The 16,463-nt window shown below is 41.2% G+C and overlaps 1 pseudogene; it reads left to right on the top strand.

Annotated features, from left to right (window-relative positions):
* The first annotated feature begins 13,541 nt into the window (after positions 1 to 13,541).
* On the top strand, positions 13,542 to 14,569 carry LOC134759027 (histone-lysine N-methyltransferase SETMAR-like; annotated as a pseudogene).
* Positions 14,570 to 16,463: the final 1,894 nt, after the last annotated feature.

The raw sequence follows: 16,463 nt of genomic DNA on the forward strand, positions 1-16,463 counted from the left end.
GACAGGAGAATTGCTTGAAATCCCAGGAGGCAGAGGTTGCAGTGAGCCAAGATCAGCCTGGGCAACAGAGCGAAACTCCATCTCAAAAAAAAAAAAGAAAATTTCAGGATTAGCAGAGAACGGGACTGGGAAATGAAAATAAAAGGGAATAGGCTGGACACAGTGGCTCACACCTGTAATCCCAGTAATCCCAGAAATTTGGGAGGCCCAGGTGGGTGGATCACTTGAGGTCAGGAGTTTGAGACAAGCCTGGCCAACATGGTGAAACCCGTGTCTACAAAAAATACAAACATTAGCTGGGCATGGTGGCAGGTGTCTGTAGTCCCAGCTACTCAGGAGGCTGAGGCAGGAGAATCACTAGAACCCAGGAGGAGGAGGTCACAGTGAGCTGAGATTGTGCCACTGTACTCCAGCCTGGGCAACAGGGCAAGACTCCTCTCAAAAAAAAAAAGTTGAGCAGAAAACAACTGGAGAAGCAATATTCCTAAGTGAAGGTGGGAGAAAGCCAGAGGCAGGAGAACAATGAATCCCTTTGATATTGAGAGAAAACTAATATTGAGAGAAGGCTATGAAGAGGGCATGGAAAGGGGCTGGAAATAAATGTCCCCATGATAAAACTTAACTAATTTTGCCTTGATAAAACTTGGTTCCAACCTAAAGGTCTTTATTCACACCTAAATAGATTTTAATTTTATTTAAGTATTGTAATGCCTACATATGTTGAAAAAATCAGATAGTACAGAAGGGCTTATAATGAGAAGTAGTTATTTCCTATTCCATTTCTAGTTTCACTCCCATAAGCAATCACTTTTAATGTTGTTTTTGTTTCTTCTAATGATTGTCTCCTTGTTTACACATTAATAAAATGTCTACTTCACTAATTTTTTTATCATTTCTTTTTTTTTTTTTTTTTGAGATGGAGTTTTGCTCTTGTCACCCAGGCAATGTGTCCAATGGCACAATCTCGACTCACTGCAACCTGTGCCTCCTGGGTTCAAGTGATTCTCCTGCCTCAGCCTCCCACGTAGCTGGGATTACAGGCACCTGCCACCATGCCTAGCTAATTTTTGTACTTTTAGTAGAAATGGGGTTTCACCTTGTTAGCCAGGCTGGTCTCCAACTCCTGAGCTCAGGTGATCCACCTGCCTTGGCCTCCCAAAGTGTTGGGATTACAGGCATGAGCCACTGAGCCTGGCTCATTTCTTTTCCTTGAGACGACAAGTTTTGTCCTATCACCCAGGCTGGAGTGCAGTGACCTGATCACAGCTCACTGCAACCTTGAACTCCTGGGCTCAAGTGATCCTCCCACCTCAGCCACCTGAGTAGCTGGGGCTACAGGTATCCGCCACCATGCCCAACTAATTTTTGTAATTTTTGTAGAGACGCGTTTTTGCCATGTTGCCCAAGCTGGTCTTGAATTCCTGGGCTCAAGCAGTCCTCCTGCCTTGGCCTCCCAAAGTGCTGGGATTACATGAATGAGCCACCACACCCAGCCTTTTATCAATTTTTAGCATTGTATATTCACTTGTCTTATGATAAATGAAGATTTAGGTAATTTAAGCTATTTCTTCCTAAAATTTTTCTTCTCTCATGGTAAACTTTGTAATTTAAATTATGTAATCTAAGTACTTTAAACATCTAATTCTTGGATTTTCAACCTTCAAAAATATACATTAACTCCTCACTCTGGGTAAGATAAAGATATTCACACCCCAACCTCTCATACTTCTTCACTCCTTCTACTTTCCAATTTTTGTTAGCTGTATCTTTCTTCAACATTGCCATGTATTATATTATAACTATATACTTTAAATGATTATTTAGTGTAAATGAGCTACAACAATTACCATATTTGCTCTCTCTAGGGCAATTTTCAGTGTTTTCCTCTTTACCAGCTAAAACAACTGACTTTCAGGCTGTTAGGCTTACTTTATATGTGTGTATATATATATATTATTTTTTGAAAAAAGGGTCTTGCTCTGTTGCCCAGGCTGAGGTGCAATGGTGTGATCTCAGCTTCATCTGACTCCCAGGGTCAAGCAATCCTCCCACCTCAGCCTCCTGAGTAGCTGGGATTATAGGTGTGCGCCACCACGCCCAGCTAATTTTTGTATTTTTTGTAGAGATGGGGTTTCACCATGTTGTCCAGTCTGGTCTTGAACTCCTGGGCTCAAGCGATCCTCCTGCCTCAGCCTCCCATAGTACTGGGATTACAGGCCTGAGCCACTGCACCAGGCCTGATAGGCTTTAAGTTCGTGATTAGGAGTCTCAAATTGGTCATCCTATTCCAGTGTTCAAAAAACTTTGTATTTTCACTCTCCAAGATGACTATTTTGTATCCTCTCTGCTTCAGTTACTGATTTTTTTCTTATTCTCTTATTTATTCATTTATTTAATAGAAATGGGATCTCACTAAGTTGCCCAGGATGGTCTTGAACTCCTGGGCTCAAACTATCCTCCAGCTTTGGCCTCCCAAAGTGCTGGGATTACAGGAGTGAGCGACTGCAACCAGCCTGACTTTTCCTTATTCTTTTGTTTTATTTCGTTTTGTTTTTTTGAGATGGGGTCTTGCTCTGTCACCAGGCCAGAGTACAGTGGCAGGATTTTAGTTCCCTATAACATCCATCTCCCAAGTTAATCCATTATCCTGCCTCAGCCTCCCAAGTAGCTGGGATTAAAGGTGCCTGCCACCACACCCAGCTAATTTTTGTATTTTTAGTAGAGATGGGGTTTCACCATGTTGGCCAGGCTGGTCTTAAACTCCTGATCTCAAGTCATCTGCCCACCTCGGCCTCCCAAAGTGCTGACATTACATGTGTGAAGCACTGCACCTGCCAAGATTTTGTTGTTTTGGTGATTCCTTCTCTCTCCTGAATCATCCAATCTCTCCTCACGCTGGATGGTCTCATCAGTGTACAAAAATGCTGTAACACAAGCTTGTTCTAATATGATTCATCTTTAAAAAGTAAAAACATCTGTAATCCCAGCACTTTGGGAGGCCGAGGCAGGTGGATCACGAGGTCAGGAGTTCAAGACAAGCCTGGCCAACATGGTGAAACTCCATCTCTACTAAAAATACAAACAAAATAGCTGGGCATAGTGTCATGTGCCCGTAATCCCAGCTACTTGGGAGGCTGAGGCAGGAGAATTGCTTGAACCCAGGAGGCAGAGGTTGCAGTGAGCCAGGAGCATGCCACTGCACTCCAGCCTGGGCAACAGAGCGAGACTCAGTCTCGAACAAAAAAAACAAAAAGTAAAAACAAAATAACACTTTTCTTACCCCCACCAACTCTGTATCCCTCTAGCTGTGCCCATTTCTCTGCTTGCTTTCACAGTGGGAAAGGAATATAAATCTTGGGACCCCAAAATCACTAAGCCAAAGAAAAAAGTCAAGCTGGGAACTGCTTAGGGCAAACCTGCATTCCATTCTATTCCTAAAAAAGATGGCTACTAAGATTAAAAAGTTACATAGCTGGCTGGGCGTGGTGGCTCACGCCTGTAATCCCAGCAGTTTGAAAGGCCAAAGTGGTGGATCATTTGAGGCCAGGAGTTCAAGATCAGCCTGACCAACATGGTGAAACCCAGTCTCTACTAAAAACACAAAAATTAGCTGGATGTGGTGGTGCACATCTGTAGCCCCAGCTACTTGGGAGGCTAAAGCAGGAGAATTGCTTGAACCCGGGAGGCAGAGGTTGCAGTGAGCCGGGATTGCACCGTTGCACTCCAGCCTGGGCAACAGAGCAAGATTCTGTCTCCAGAAAAAAAGCAAAAAAAAATTTCTGTCCTCTTACCTTAGTTCTTAGCAGCATTCAAAGCACTTGACCACTCTATCCTTGAAATATTTCCCTTGTTTAGTTTCTGGGATTGCCCACGTTTCTGGTTTTCTTCTTCCATCCCTAGTTGATCTTTCTCCGTTACTTTTGGGGGCTCCTCCACACCTGTCTGACCTTTAAATGTTTTTATTTTATTTTTTTGAGATCGAGTTTTGCTCTTGTCATCTAGGCTGGAGTGCAATGGCATGATCTTGGCTCACTGCAACTTCCGCCTCACAGGTTCAAGCGATTCTCCTGCCTCAGCCTCCAAGTAACTGGGATTACGGGTGCCTGCCACCACACCCAGCTAATTTTTGTATATTTTTTTTTAGTAGAAACAGGGTTTTACCATGTGGGCCAGGCTGGTCTCGAACTCCTGACTTCAGGTGATATGCCTGCCTTGGCCTCCCAGATTGCTGGGATTACAGGTGTGAGCCACCGTGCCCAGCACTAATGTTAAAATGTATTTCGGTATACAGATATTCTCCAAAAGTGATCATAAATGACTTAAAAATTCTCAGATTTATATCTGCTACCCCAAATTGATATACATAAATCAGAATGTCTTCTTAATATACTCAAAAGGGAATTCTAGATTTCCAGCCCTTTGCCACAACCTTCCCCCAAACTGTTCGTCCCTTGCTATTCCCATCTTAACAAATGGAACCCCTGTTTACCTAGTTATTAAAGAGAGAAATTTGGGAGTCATTCTTGTTTCCTCACTTTCCCCATTTCCCACATCAACAAGACCTATATCTTTGGTCCACAGACACCACCCTAGTTCAAGCCACCATCATCTTGCCTAGGATAATGCAACAGTCTATTGACTGATCTATTTTCACTGTCACTGTTGCCCCATTCCCATGGCCATTCTCTGAAAGTAGTCAGAGCCTCATTGTCCTTCAGTGGCTTCATGTTGCACTTAGAATTAAATGCAAACTTAGGGGCCAGGCACAGTGGCTCACACCTGTAATCCCAGCACTTTGGGAGGCCAAGGCAGGTGGATCACTTGAGGCCAGGAGTTCTAGACCAGCCTAGCCAACATGGTGAAACCCCATCTCTACTTAAAATACAAATGTTAGCCAGGTATAGTGGTGCGTGCCTGTAATCTCAGCTACTTGGGAGACTGAGGCAGGAGAATCACTTGAACCCGGGAGGCGGACTTTGCAGTGAGCCCAGATGGCACCATCGCACTCCAATCTGGGTGACAGAGAGAGACCCTGTCTCACAAATAAAAGAGAAAAAAAAGGAATTAAATGCAAACTTCTTGCCATGGCCTGTAAGTATCTGGCTGATCTGGTCCCTACTTGTCTCTATCCTCAAAGCATTAGGGAGACTTCTGTGAATGAAATAAGCAGCAAATTTTCTGTTTTAAAGAGGGGAGGCACACACACACACACACACACACACACACACACACACACACACACACACACACACACACACGAACTGCTAATAAATAAAAAACTATTTCAGGGAGTAAGGAGTACCATGAAGACAATTAAACATGGGAATGTGTTAAAAAAGTAACCAATATCCTTGAGGACTTTTATCCTGAGTGGTCAAGGATTGCCTTTCCAAAGGGTCATTTAAGCTGAATGATACAAAGGAACTTTTAGCACTTTCTAAGCAAAGGTTTATTTTGGAATTACATAGTAATCCCATGAAGGATCAGCTGGGGGCTCTGCTCCTTATCTGTCTAATTAAGACCCAAGCTGAGCAAGCAGGCACCCGCTTGAAACTTGCATGTTGTCGTGACAGATGAAAAGAGAATCTGGAGGATCTCACACCAACAATGGAAAGCTCTCAGCCAGGTGCAGTGGCTCATGCCTGTAATCCCAGCACTTCAGGAGGCCAAGGCGGGCGGATCACCTGTGATCAGGAGTTCAAAACCAGCCTGGCCAACATGGTGAAATCCCATCTTTACTAAAAATAGAAAATAGAAAAATTAGCTGGGCATGGTAGCAGGTGCCTGTAATCCCAGCTACTTGGGAGGCTGAGGAAGGAGAATCGCTATAACCCAGGAGGCAGAGGTTGTAGTGAGCCGAGATCACACCATTGCACTCTAGCCTGGGCAACAAGAGTGAAACTTCACCTCAAAAAATAAAAATAAAATAAAATAAAATAAAAATAAAAAAGAAAGAAAAGCTCTGGTCTGGAAGTGATGCTTGTCTCTTTCACTTACAACTCACTAACCAGAACTACTCACATGGCTTCATCCAAATCAAGCCTAGGAAATGCAATCCTACCATGTCCTGGAAAACAGAGAATCAGGAATATTTAGAAAACATGATTAATGACTACCACAATCCTTCAAACCGAGAGGAAAAATAAGAGGGAAAGGCCGGGCACCATGGCTCATGCCTGCAATCCCAACACTGTGGGAGGCCAAGGCGAGTGGATCATCTGAGATCAGGAGTTCCACACCAGCCTGACCAACATGGTGAAACCCCACCCTACTAAAAATACAAAATTAGCCAGGGGTGGCGGTACATGCCTGTAATCCCAGCTACTTGGGAGGCTGAGACAGGAGAATCACTTGAACATGGGAGGCAGAGTTTGCAGTGAGCTGAGATTGGACTATTGCACTCCAGCCTGGGTAACAAGAGTGAAACTCCCTTGCAAAAAAAAAAAAAAAAAAAAAAATAGGGAGGGAGGGAAAGACATAGATACATGCTTGGCAGTGGCAAGAGTTCTGTTAACTGTACAGGGGCATAGTATTGCCAGGTCTGGTCCTTCTGGTAGGCACAAGACAGAAGGTGATCTGGTGAGCTTCCCCAAGTCTTTCTGCTATTTCACTCCTCTAAAATTGGGGAAATGGTTTCCTACTGTTTTACAGAGCTGCAAGAAAGAGCCCTTAAACTGTTACCTCCTTCTCCCTACTAATGATTTCAGTTTCCTAAGCTTCAGCCACACGGCCTTAAAATTCTCTAAAAGTAAAGAATAGTCTGGAGACATGTATATTCTCCATATCAAATTCACAGAGCAAAAATCAAAGAAATGGGCACAAGACCGGCTCAATTATTTCATAAATCGTTGATCATTGTAATTTTTTTTTTTTTAAGATGGAGTCTCTCACTGTTGCCCAGGCTGGAGTGCAGTGGCGCAATCTTGGCTCACTGCAACCTCCACCTCCCGGGTTCCAGTGATTCTCTTGCCTCAGCCTCCGGAGTAGCTGGGATTACAGGTGTGCACCACCACACCCAGGTGATTTTTGTATTTTTTGGTAGAGACGGTGTTTCGCCATTTTGGCCAGGCTGGTCTCAAACTCCTGACCTCAAGTGATCTGCCCGCCTGGGCCTCCCAAAGTGCTGGGATTACAGGCGTGAGCCACCACACCCAGCCTGATCATTGTAATTTTAAGACTATTTCTTATATATTACACACACATTTGTTTTTTGTTGTTATTGTTGTTGTTTGAGATAGAGTCTCACTCTGTCACCCAGGCTGGAGTGCAATGGCGGGATCTTGGCTCACTGCAGCCTCCACCTCCTGGGTTCAAGCAATTCTCCTGCCTCAGCCTCCTGAGTAGCTGGGATTATAAGCACATGCCATCACACCCTGCTAATTTTTGTATTTTTCCTAGAAACAGGGTTTCACCATGTTGGTCAGGCTGGTCTCAAACTCCTGACCTCATGTGACCCACCCACCTCAGCCTCCCTAAGTGCTGGGATTACAAGCGTGAGCCACCACACCCAGCCTACACACACATTTGAAGGAGAAAGTAAAAGCTTCAGTCAAGGTCATAGATGCTCCTAAGATATATACTTTTTTTCTTTCAGTGTTGTTAGAGTGTCTTTGTCTTTTTAATAACTTAATCCTCTGTTCTTTTGGGAATCTATTTATTGTAAGATATTTTCAGTCTGATGTCTGATGTTAAATATAACTAATAGTAAACTGAATATCTGTGTGCCCACCACCCAGCTTATGAAATAAAATATTACATATACAATCATAGGCCCTTTTTCACATCTTATCACATTCCTCTTTCTCACAGCTTCCCCAGAAGTAACCAACATTCTGAATTTGGAATTTATCTTTCCCCTGTATTTCTTCATACTTTTATTATATGTGTATATATATATATATATATCCATTAACAATATATTTTTCAGATTTTTGCTTTTATTTATTTATTTATTTTGAGACGGAATCTCATTTTTCACCTAGGGTGGAGTGCAGTGGTGCGATCTTGGCTCACTGCAACCTCTGCCTCCTGGTTTCAAGCTATTGCTATTCTCCTGCCTCAGCCTCCCCATAACTGGGATTATAGGCATGTGCCACCACCCCTGGCTAATTTTTTTATATTTTTAGTAGAGATAGGGTTTCAACATGTTGGCCAGGTTTGTCTCGAACTCCTGACCTCAAGTGATCCATCTGCCTCAGCCTCCCAAAGTGCTGGGATTACAGGCATGAGCCACTGCGCCCACCCAGATTTTTGCTTTTAGTACAGCTGGATTTTCTTTTTTGAAAAAATGAGATTTGGCCGGGCACAGTGGCTCACACCTGTAATCCCAACACTTTGGGAGGCCGAGGCAGGCGGTTCACGAGGTCAGGAGATTGAGACTATCCTGGCTAACACGGTGAAAACCCGTTTCTACTAAAAATACAAATAAATTAGCCAGGCTTGGTGGCGGGCACCTGTAGTCCCAGCTACTCGGGAGACTGAGGTAGGAGAATGGCAGGAACCCAGGAGGCAGAGCTTGCAGTGAGCTGAGATAGCGCCACTGCACTCCAGCTTACGGAGAGAGTTTCAAAGGAGAATTGATCAGCACATTGTGTGAGGAAACTACCAAGGCCAGTAAAAGCCCACCAGAAAGATTCTGGCAGAGCCAGTCTCAGAACCCACACAAGGTTGGGAAAACTTCATGTTCCCATCAGCCAAATCAAAAGATCTAACAGAAGGGGCATTATCACAAGGGTGTTGTACCAATACTGAGACCAAATTAGTCCTATACTAAAGGCTGTAGTGGGCCCACCTAACAAAGCAAAAAAGCAAGCCTCAAAATAACAAAGTTGATTTTAAGTGACTTAATTGTATCCCAAAACAAAGCCCCCAAATCAGAAAAAAATACAAAAACTTCATTAATCAACAAAGTAAAATTTACAGTATCTGTCATTTAGTAAAAAATGCCACTTATGATCAGGCAGGAAAATAAGATCTATGATGAAAAAAAATCACTCAATATAAACAGACCCAGAAATGGCAGAAGCGATAGAAATTGTTGTCAAGAAAGTTAAAACAGTTAATATATGGGTCATGTGTTCAAGAAGGTAGAAGGATGAGCACTTTAAGGAGAGATATAAAAAAAAGTTTTAAGATTCATGACAATGTGAATATACTTAACACTATGGAACTGTATACTTAAAAATGTTTGGTCAAGTGCAGTGGCTTACACCTGTGATCCCAGCATTTTGGGAGGCCGAGGCAGGCAGATCACGAGGTCAGGAGATCGAGACCATCCTGGCCAACATGGTGAAACCCCGTCTCTACAAAAATACAAAAATTAGCTGGATGTGGTGACATGCACCTATAATCCCAGCTACTCAGGAGGTTGAGGCAGAAGAATCGCTTGAACCCAGGAGGCAGAGATTGCAGTGAGCTGAGATCACACCACTGCACTCCAACCTGGCGACAGAGTGATACTCCATCTCAAAAAAAAAAAAGTTTAAGATGACAACTTTTATGTGACATGTTTTTACCATAATAAAAAGAACACATCTGCTAATTAACAGACAAAAACAAACCTAAAAGTAGACATGTAGAGATGAAAAATACGATGTCTGAGAGGAAACATAGTCTGAAAAAGATCATCGGCAGGTTAAACACTGTAGAAGAATAATTAATAAACTTGGGGACAACATAAATCATCTAAAATGAAACAGAGGAAAGACTGGAAAAAATAAACATAACATCAGTGAGCAGTGGAATAACATCAAGTGGCCTAGTACAGGTGTCATTGAATTCCCAAAAATTGTGGAGCAAGAATGGAACAAAAAAAAATACAAGAAATAAAGGCTAACTTTTTCCAAATTTAATGATAATTATAATGACAATTATAAGCCTACATTTCCAAGGAGATCAATGAACCCTAAGCAGGAGAAATTTTAAAAACTATTCCAAGGCACATGTCTTCGTCAATTTGGGCCAATACACAAATTATCATAGACTAGGTAGTATAAGCAACAAATATCTGTTTTCCACAGTTCTGGATGCTGGAAGTCCAGGACCAGGATGCCAGCATAGTCAGGTTCTGGTGAGGGGTCTCTTCCAGGTTGCAGACAGCTGACTTCTTGTTGGCAGAAAGAAGGCTGGAGAGCTCCCTGTGATCTCTGTCAAAAGGGCACTAAGCTCCCTGCAGTCTTTTTTTATAAGGGCGATAATCGCATCCATGAGATCTTCACCCTCATGACATTATGACCTCCCAAAGGCCCCACATCCTAACAACATCATATTGTTGTAGGATTAGGATTTCAACATATGAATTTGGGGGAGAACACGCTACTTTAGTCTACAGTAGCACATCATAATTATAGGCCTAAAATCAGTGGTAAAGAAACAATTTTAAAGCAGCCAAAAAATAAAAAAAACACACATGTACAGAGGAACACAGATAAGAATGGTAGCAGACTTTTGTTTCTTTTTTTCTATTCTCAAGCTAACATGTTATAGACATCTTGAAATGAATGAAAACCAGAAGACACTGGAGCAACATCTTTAAAGTACTGGAAAAAAAAAAAAAAAAGGCTGGGCGCGGTGGCTTACACCTGTAATCCCAGCACTTTGGGAGGCTGAGGCAGGCGGATCACCTGAGGTCGGGAGTTCAAGACCAGCCTGACCAACATGGAGAAATCCCGTCTCTAATAAAAATACAAAATTAGCTGGGCATGGTGGCAGGAGCCTGTAATCCCAGCTACTCAGGAGGCTAAGGCAGGAGAATCACTTGAACCTGGGAGGCAGAGGTTGCAGTGAGCCAAGATCGTGCCATTGCACTCCAGCCTGGGTAACAGAGCAAAACACCATCTCAAAAAAAAGAAAACCACCACAACAACCACCTAGAATTCTATATATAGTGAATATGTAGTGGCTGAAAACTTCCCACATTTGATGAAAAACATTTATTCACACATCCAAGAAGCTCAATGAATTCTAAGAAGGATAAATCAAAGAAGAGCCACATCTAGACACATCAAAGTCAAATGTCGAGAGCTGAAGGTATATATCCAGATAAATTAATGGCAGGGATCTAAGCACATACTTGTACTCCAACTGTCAATCAACAAATAGATGGATAAATGAAGTATAGTATATACATATGATGGGATATTATTAAGTCTTAAAAAGTAATGACATTTGGGCTGGGCACAGTGGCTCATGCCTGTAATCCCAGCACTTTGGGAGGCTGAGGCAGGCAGATAATGAGGTCAGGAGTTCGAGACCAGCCTGACCAACATAGTGAAACCCCATCTCTACTAAAAATATAAAAATTAGGTGGGCGTGGTGGCACATGCCTGTAATCCCAGCTACTTGGGAGGCTGAGGCAGGAGAATCACTTGAACCCAGGAGACAGAGGTTGCAGTGAGCCAAGATCACACCACTGCACTCCAGCCTGGGTAACAGAGTGAGAGTCCGTCTCAAAAAAAAAAATACAAAAAATTAGCAAGGTCTGGTTGTATACACCTGTAATCCCAGCTACTCAGGAGGCTGAGGCAGGAGAATCGCTTGAACCCGGGAGGCAGAATTTGTGGTGAGCCAAGATCGCGCCACTGCACTCCAGCCTTGGCGACAGAGTGAAACTCCATCTCAAAAAAAAAAAAATTGTTACTAAAAATAGAGAAGGACATTGTATAATGATAAAGGGGTCAACCTATGAGGAAAATATAGCAATTATAAACATATATGCACCTAACACCAAAGCACCAAAGTACATAAAGCGAAAACTGACAGAAGTGAAAGAAGATATAGACAATTCAAAAACAGTAGTTGGAGATTTCAATTCCTCACATTCAATAATGGATTTAAAAAATAGGCATAAAATGTCTAGGTTATAGAAGATTTGGACAACACTATAAACTAGTTAGATCTAATAGACATCTATTGAATACTCTACCCAAAAACAGCAGAATATATATTATTCTCAAATGCAGATGGAGTATTCTCCATAATAGATCACATGCTAGGCCATTAAACAAGCCTTGATAGATTTTAAGTGATTGAAATAATGTAAAGTACGTTTGCTAAAAACACTGGAATTTGTGAAAGAAATTTAGGAAATTCACAAAAAAATGGAACTTTAAAAACACAATCTTAAATACCACTGGGTTAAATAATAAATCACAAAGGAAGTCAAAAAATACTTTGAGATGAATGAAAACAAAAACATAACTAAAACTTATCAGATTCAGGTAAAAGCAGCACTTGCAGGGAAATTCATGGCTATAGTTGCCTATATTAAAAGAGAAGACAGCTCTCAAATTAATAACTAACATTCCACTTTGAAAACTGAAGAAGAGCAAACTGAACCTAAAGAATAAAATAGTAAAGATATAATGAAAAGAAATAAAGGATAGAAAAACAATAACCAAGAACCCAAAAGTTGGTATTTGAAAAGATTAACAATATTGATAAGCATTTAGCTGCATTGACCAAGAAAAAATGGAAACAACTCAAATATCTATCAACTTATTAATGTAAATAAAAGGGTATATCCATACAATGGAACATTACTTGAAAATAAGAAGGAATAAAGTATCAATACATGCTATCACATGGATGAACCTTGAGAACATTGTACTAAGTGAAAGAAAACCACATATGTATGTCTAAAACAGGCAAATCTATAGAGATAGAAAGTAGATTAATTGTTGCCTAGGGGTAGGGTGGGGGAATTGGGAGTGATTGCTAATAGATAGAGTTTCTTTTGTAGATGATCTAAATACAGTTATGCATCGCTTAACAACCAGGATGCGTTTTGAGAAATACATCATTAGGCAATTTTGTCATTGTGTGAACATCATAGAATGTACTTACACAGACCCAGATGGTATAGCCTGCTATACACCTAAGCTATATGGTATAGACTATTGCTCCTAGGTTACAAACCTATACAGCATGTTACTGTACTAAATACTCTAAGCAATTGTAACATAATGGTATTACAGTCATGCACAGCATACTGACATTTTGGTTAACAATGGACTGCATATATACAGCAGTGGTCCCATAAGATTATAATGCAGCTGCCCTACACAGGTATACCATTTTTTCACTTTGGGAGGCCACGATGGGCAGATCACTTGAGCCCAGGAATTCAAGACAAGCCTGCGCAACATGGAAAAAACCTGTCTCTACAAAGAAATAGAAAAATTAGCCAGGTGTGGTGGTGTGTGCCTGTAGTCCCAGATACTTGGGAGGCTGAGGCAGAAGGATCGCTTGAGCATGGGAGGTGGAGGCTGCAGTGAGGTGAGATTGTGCCACTGGACTCCAGCCTGGGCAACAGAGTGAAAGTGTCTCAAAACAAAAAAAAAGTATACCATTTTTTATCTTTTATATTAGGTTGGTGCAAATGTAATTGCAGTTTTTGCATTGTGGAAATTTGCTGTTTGATATTGGAATACATTCTTAAATAAATGTGGTTCTGTTATACATCATTTTCATGAACATTTCTCACTTTATGTATTTTGCTAATGACTTATTACTTGATGTTTATTTTATATTTATTTTAGAATATGAAAATGATGTTCTACAAAAAGCAAATTCAAACTATTTTCTTATTCAAGTTCAAAATAGGTTGTAAAGCAGTGGAGACAACTTGCAACATCAACAACGCATTTGGTCCAGGAACTGCTAACGAACATACAGTGCAGTGGTGGTTCAAGAAGTTTTGCAAAGGAGATGAGAGCCTTGAAGATGAGGAGCATAGTGGAAGGCCATCAGAAGTTGACAACAACCAATTGAGAGTAATCATTGAAGTTGATCCTCTTACAAGTACACAAGAAGTTGCTGAAGAACTCAACGTCAACCATTCTGCAGTCATGCGGCACTTGAAGCAAATTGAAAAGGTGAAAAAGCTCGATAAGTGGGTGCCACAAGAGCTGAGTGAAAATCAAAAAAGTCATCTTTCTGAAGTGTCATCTTCTCGTGTTGCAGGCAACAACAATGAACCATTTCTCAATTGGTTTGTGACGGGCGATGAAAAGTGGATTTTGTACAACAATCAGCAACGACTAAGTCAGTGGCTGGACCCAGAATAAGCTCCAAAGCACTTCCCAAAGCCAAACTTGCACCAAAAAAAGTCATGGTCACTGTTTGGTGGTCTGCTGTCGATCTGATTCACTGCAGCTTTCTGAATCCTGCTGAAACCACTACATCTGAGAAGTATGCTCAGCAAATTGATGAGATGCATTGAAAACTGCAATGCCTGCAGCCAGCATCGGTCAACAGAAAGGGACCAATTCTTCACGACAACACCCAACCACACCTCGCACAACCAATGCTTCAAAAGTTGAATGAATTGGGCTACAAAGTTTCGCCTCATCCACCATATTCACCTGATGTCCCGCCAAGCAACTACCACTTCTTCAAGCATCTCGACAGTTTTTAGCAGGGAAAATGCTTCCACAACCAGCAGCATGCAGAAAATGCTTTCCAAGAGTTAATCGAATCCTGAAGCATGGATTTTTACACTACAGAAATTAACATACTTATTTATCATTGGCAAAAATGTGTTGATTTTAATTGTTCCTATTTTGATTAACAAAGATGTGTTTGAGCCTAGTTATAATGATTTAAAATTCATGGTCTGAAACCACAATTACTTTTGGATCAATCTAATACCATATTTTGACTGTATCTTTTCTATGCTTAGATACACGAAATACCACAGTGTTACAATTGCATACAATATTCAGTAGAGGGACATGCTGTACAGGTTTATAACCTAGGAGTAACAGGCTATCCCACATAGCCTATGTGTAGAGTAGACTAGACCATCTAGGTTTGTGTAAGTATACTTTATGACAATTGCACAATGACAAAATCATCTAATGATGCATTTTTTAATGCATCCCTACCATTAAGCAATGTACTTGTACTCCACTTGTACATTAAGCAATGTACTTCTACTCCACTTGTACATCTTGTGTGTCTTAACATAGTATGTGCTATACTATTATACAGCTGGCAGTAGATTTGTTTACACCAGCATCACCACAAACATGTGAGTAATGTATTGTGGTACAACATTATGACAGCTATGACATTACAAAGCCGTAGGAATTTTTTACCTCCATTATAATCTTACAGGACCACTGTCACATATGTGGTCTGTCATTGACTGAAATGTCATCATGCTGTGCATGACTGTATTTTGAATTAGATGATGGTGATGGTTGTGCAAATTTTAGATCTCACACTTTACATAGGTATACGGTATGCGAATTATAGCTTTATAAAGCTATTTTTTAAAAGATCTTTTAAAAAAGAAGACATAGATAAAATAACTAGCTTTATGCCTAGGAAAAGGAAATTAATTTTAATTTAAAAACCTTTTCCCAGACCAGGTGTAGTGGCCCATGCCTGTAATCCTAGCACTTTGGGAAGCCAAGCAGGAGGATCACCTGAGACCAGGAGTGTGAGACTAGCCTGGCAACGTAGTGAGACCCCATTTCTCCAAAAAAATTAAAGAAAAAAATGAACAGGGCATGGTGGTGCATGCCTGTGTTCCCAGCTACTCAGGAGGCTGAAGTAAGAGAATGGCTTCAGCTTTGGTGGGGGTCAAGGCTGCAGTGAGCTGTGATTGTGCCACTGCACTCCAGCCTGGGTGACAGAGTAAGACCCCATCTCAAAAAAGAAAGAAAGAAAAGAAGAACAAACAAGATAAAACAACCCAACCTTTTCCACAAGGAAAACTTCAGGCCTAAATGGCTTTACTGGTAAATTCTAGCAAACATTTAAGAAGAAATAATACGAGTTCCATACACTCTTTCAGACTTTTGAAGAGGGTGGAATACTCCGACTCATTCTGAGGCCAGCACTATCCTAATATCAAAACCAGATAAAGACATTACAATAAAAGAGAACTACAAACCAATATCCTTCATGAAAAAAATTCTTAACAACTTTTAACAAATTAAATCCAACTAAATTTATAAAAAGACAATAGGTAATGACCAAGTGGGGTTTATCCCAGAAAGGCAAAATTGGCTTAATATTTTAAAAATTAGTCAATATAATTCACCATATTGACAGACTTAAAAATTATTTTAATAACTGTAGAAAAAGCATTTGTCACAAAAGGTTCATTTACTGCAATAATTCTCAGCAAATGAGGAATGAAAGGGAACTTCCTCAACCTGATAAAGTGTATATACAAAAAACTTACAGGCTGGGGCCGGGTGCAGTGGCTGACGCCTGTAATCCCAGCACTTTGGGAGGCCGAGGCAGGTGGATCACCTGAGGTCAGGAGTTCCAGGCCAGCATGGCCAACATGGTGAAACCCCATTCTCTACTAAAAATACAAAAAAGTAGCCGGGCGTGGGAGTGGGTATCTGTAATCCCAGCTACTCGGGAGGCTAAGGCAGAATTGCTTGAACCCGGGAGGCGGAGGTTGCCATGAGACCAGATCATGCCATTGCACTGCAGCCTGCACA

The sequence above is a fragment of the Gorilla gorilla genome, chromosome 7 (genome assembly GCF_029281585.2).
Source record: "Gorilla gorilla gorilla isolate KB3781 chromosome 7, NHGRI_mGorGor1-v2.1_pri, whole genome shotgun sequence".
NCBI lineage: Eukaryota > Metazoa > Chordata > Mammalia > Primates > Hominidae > Gorilla > Gorilla gorilla.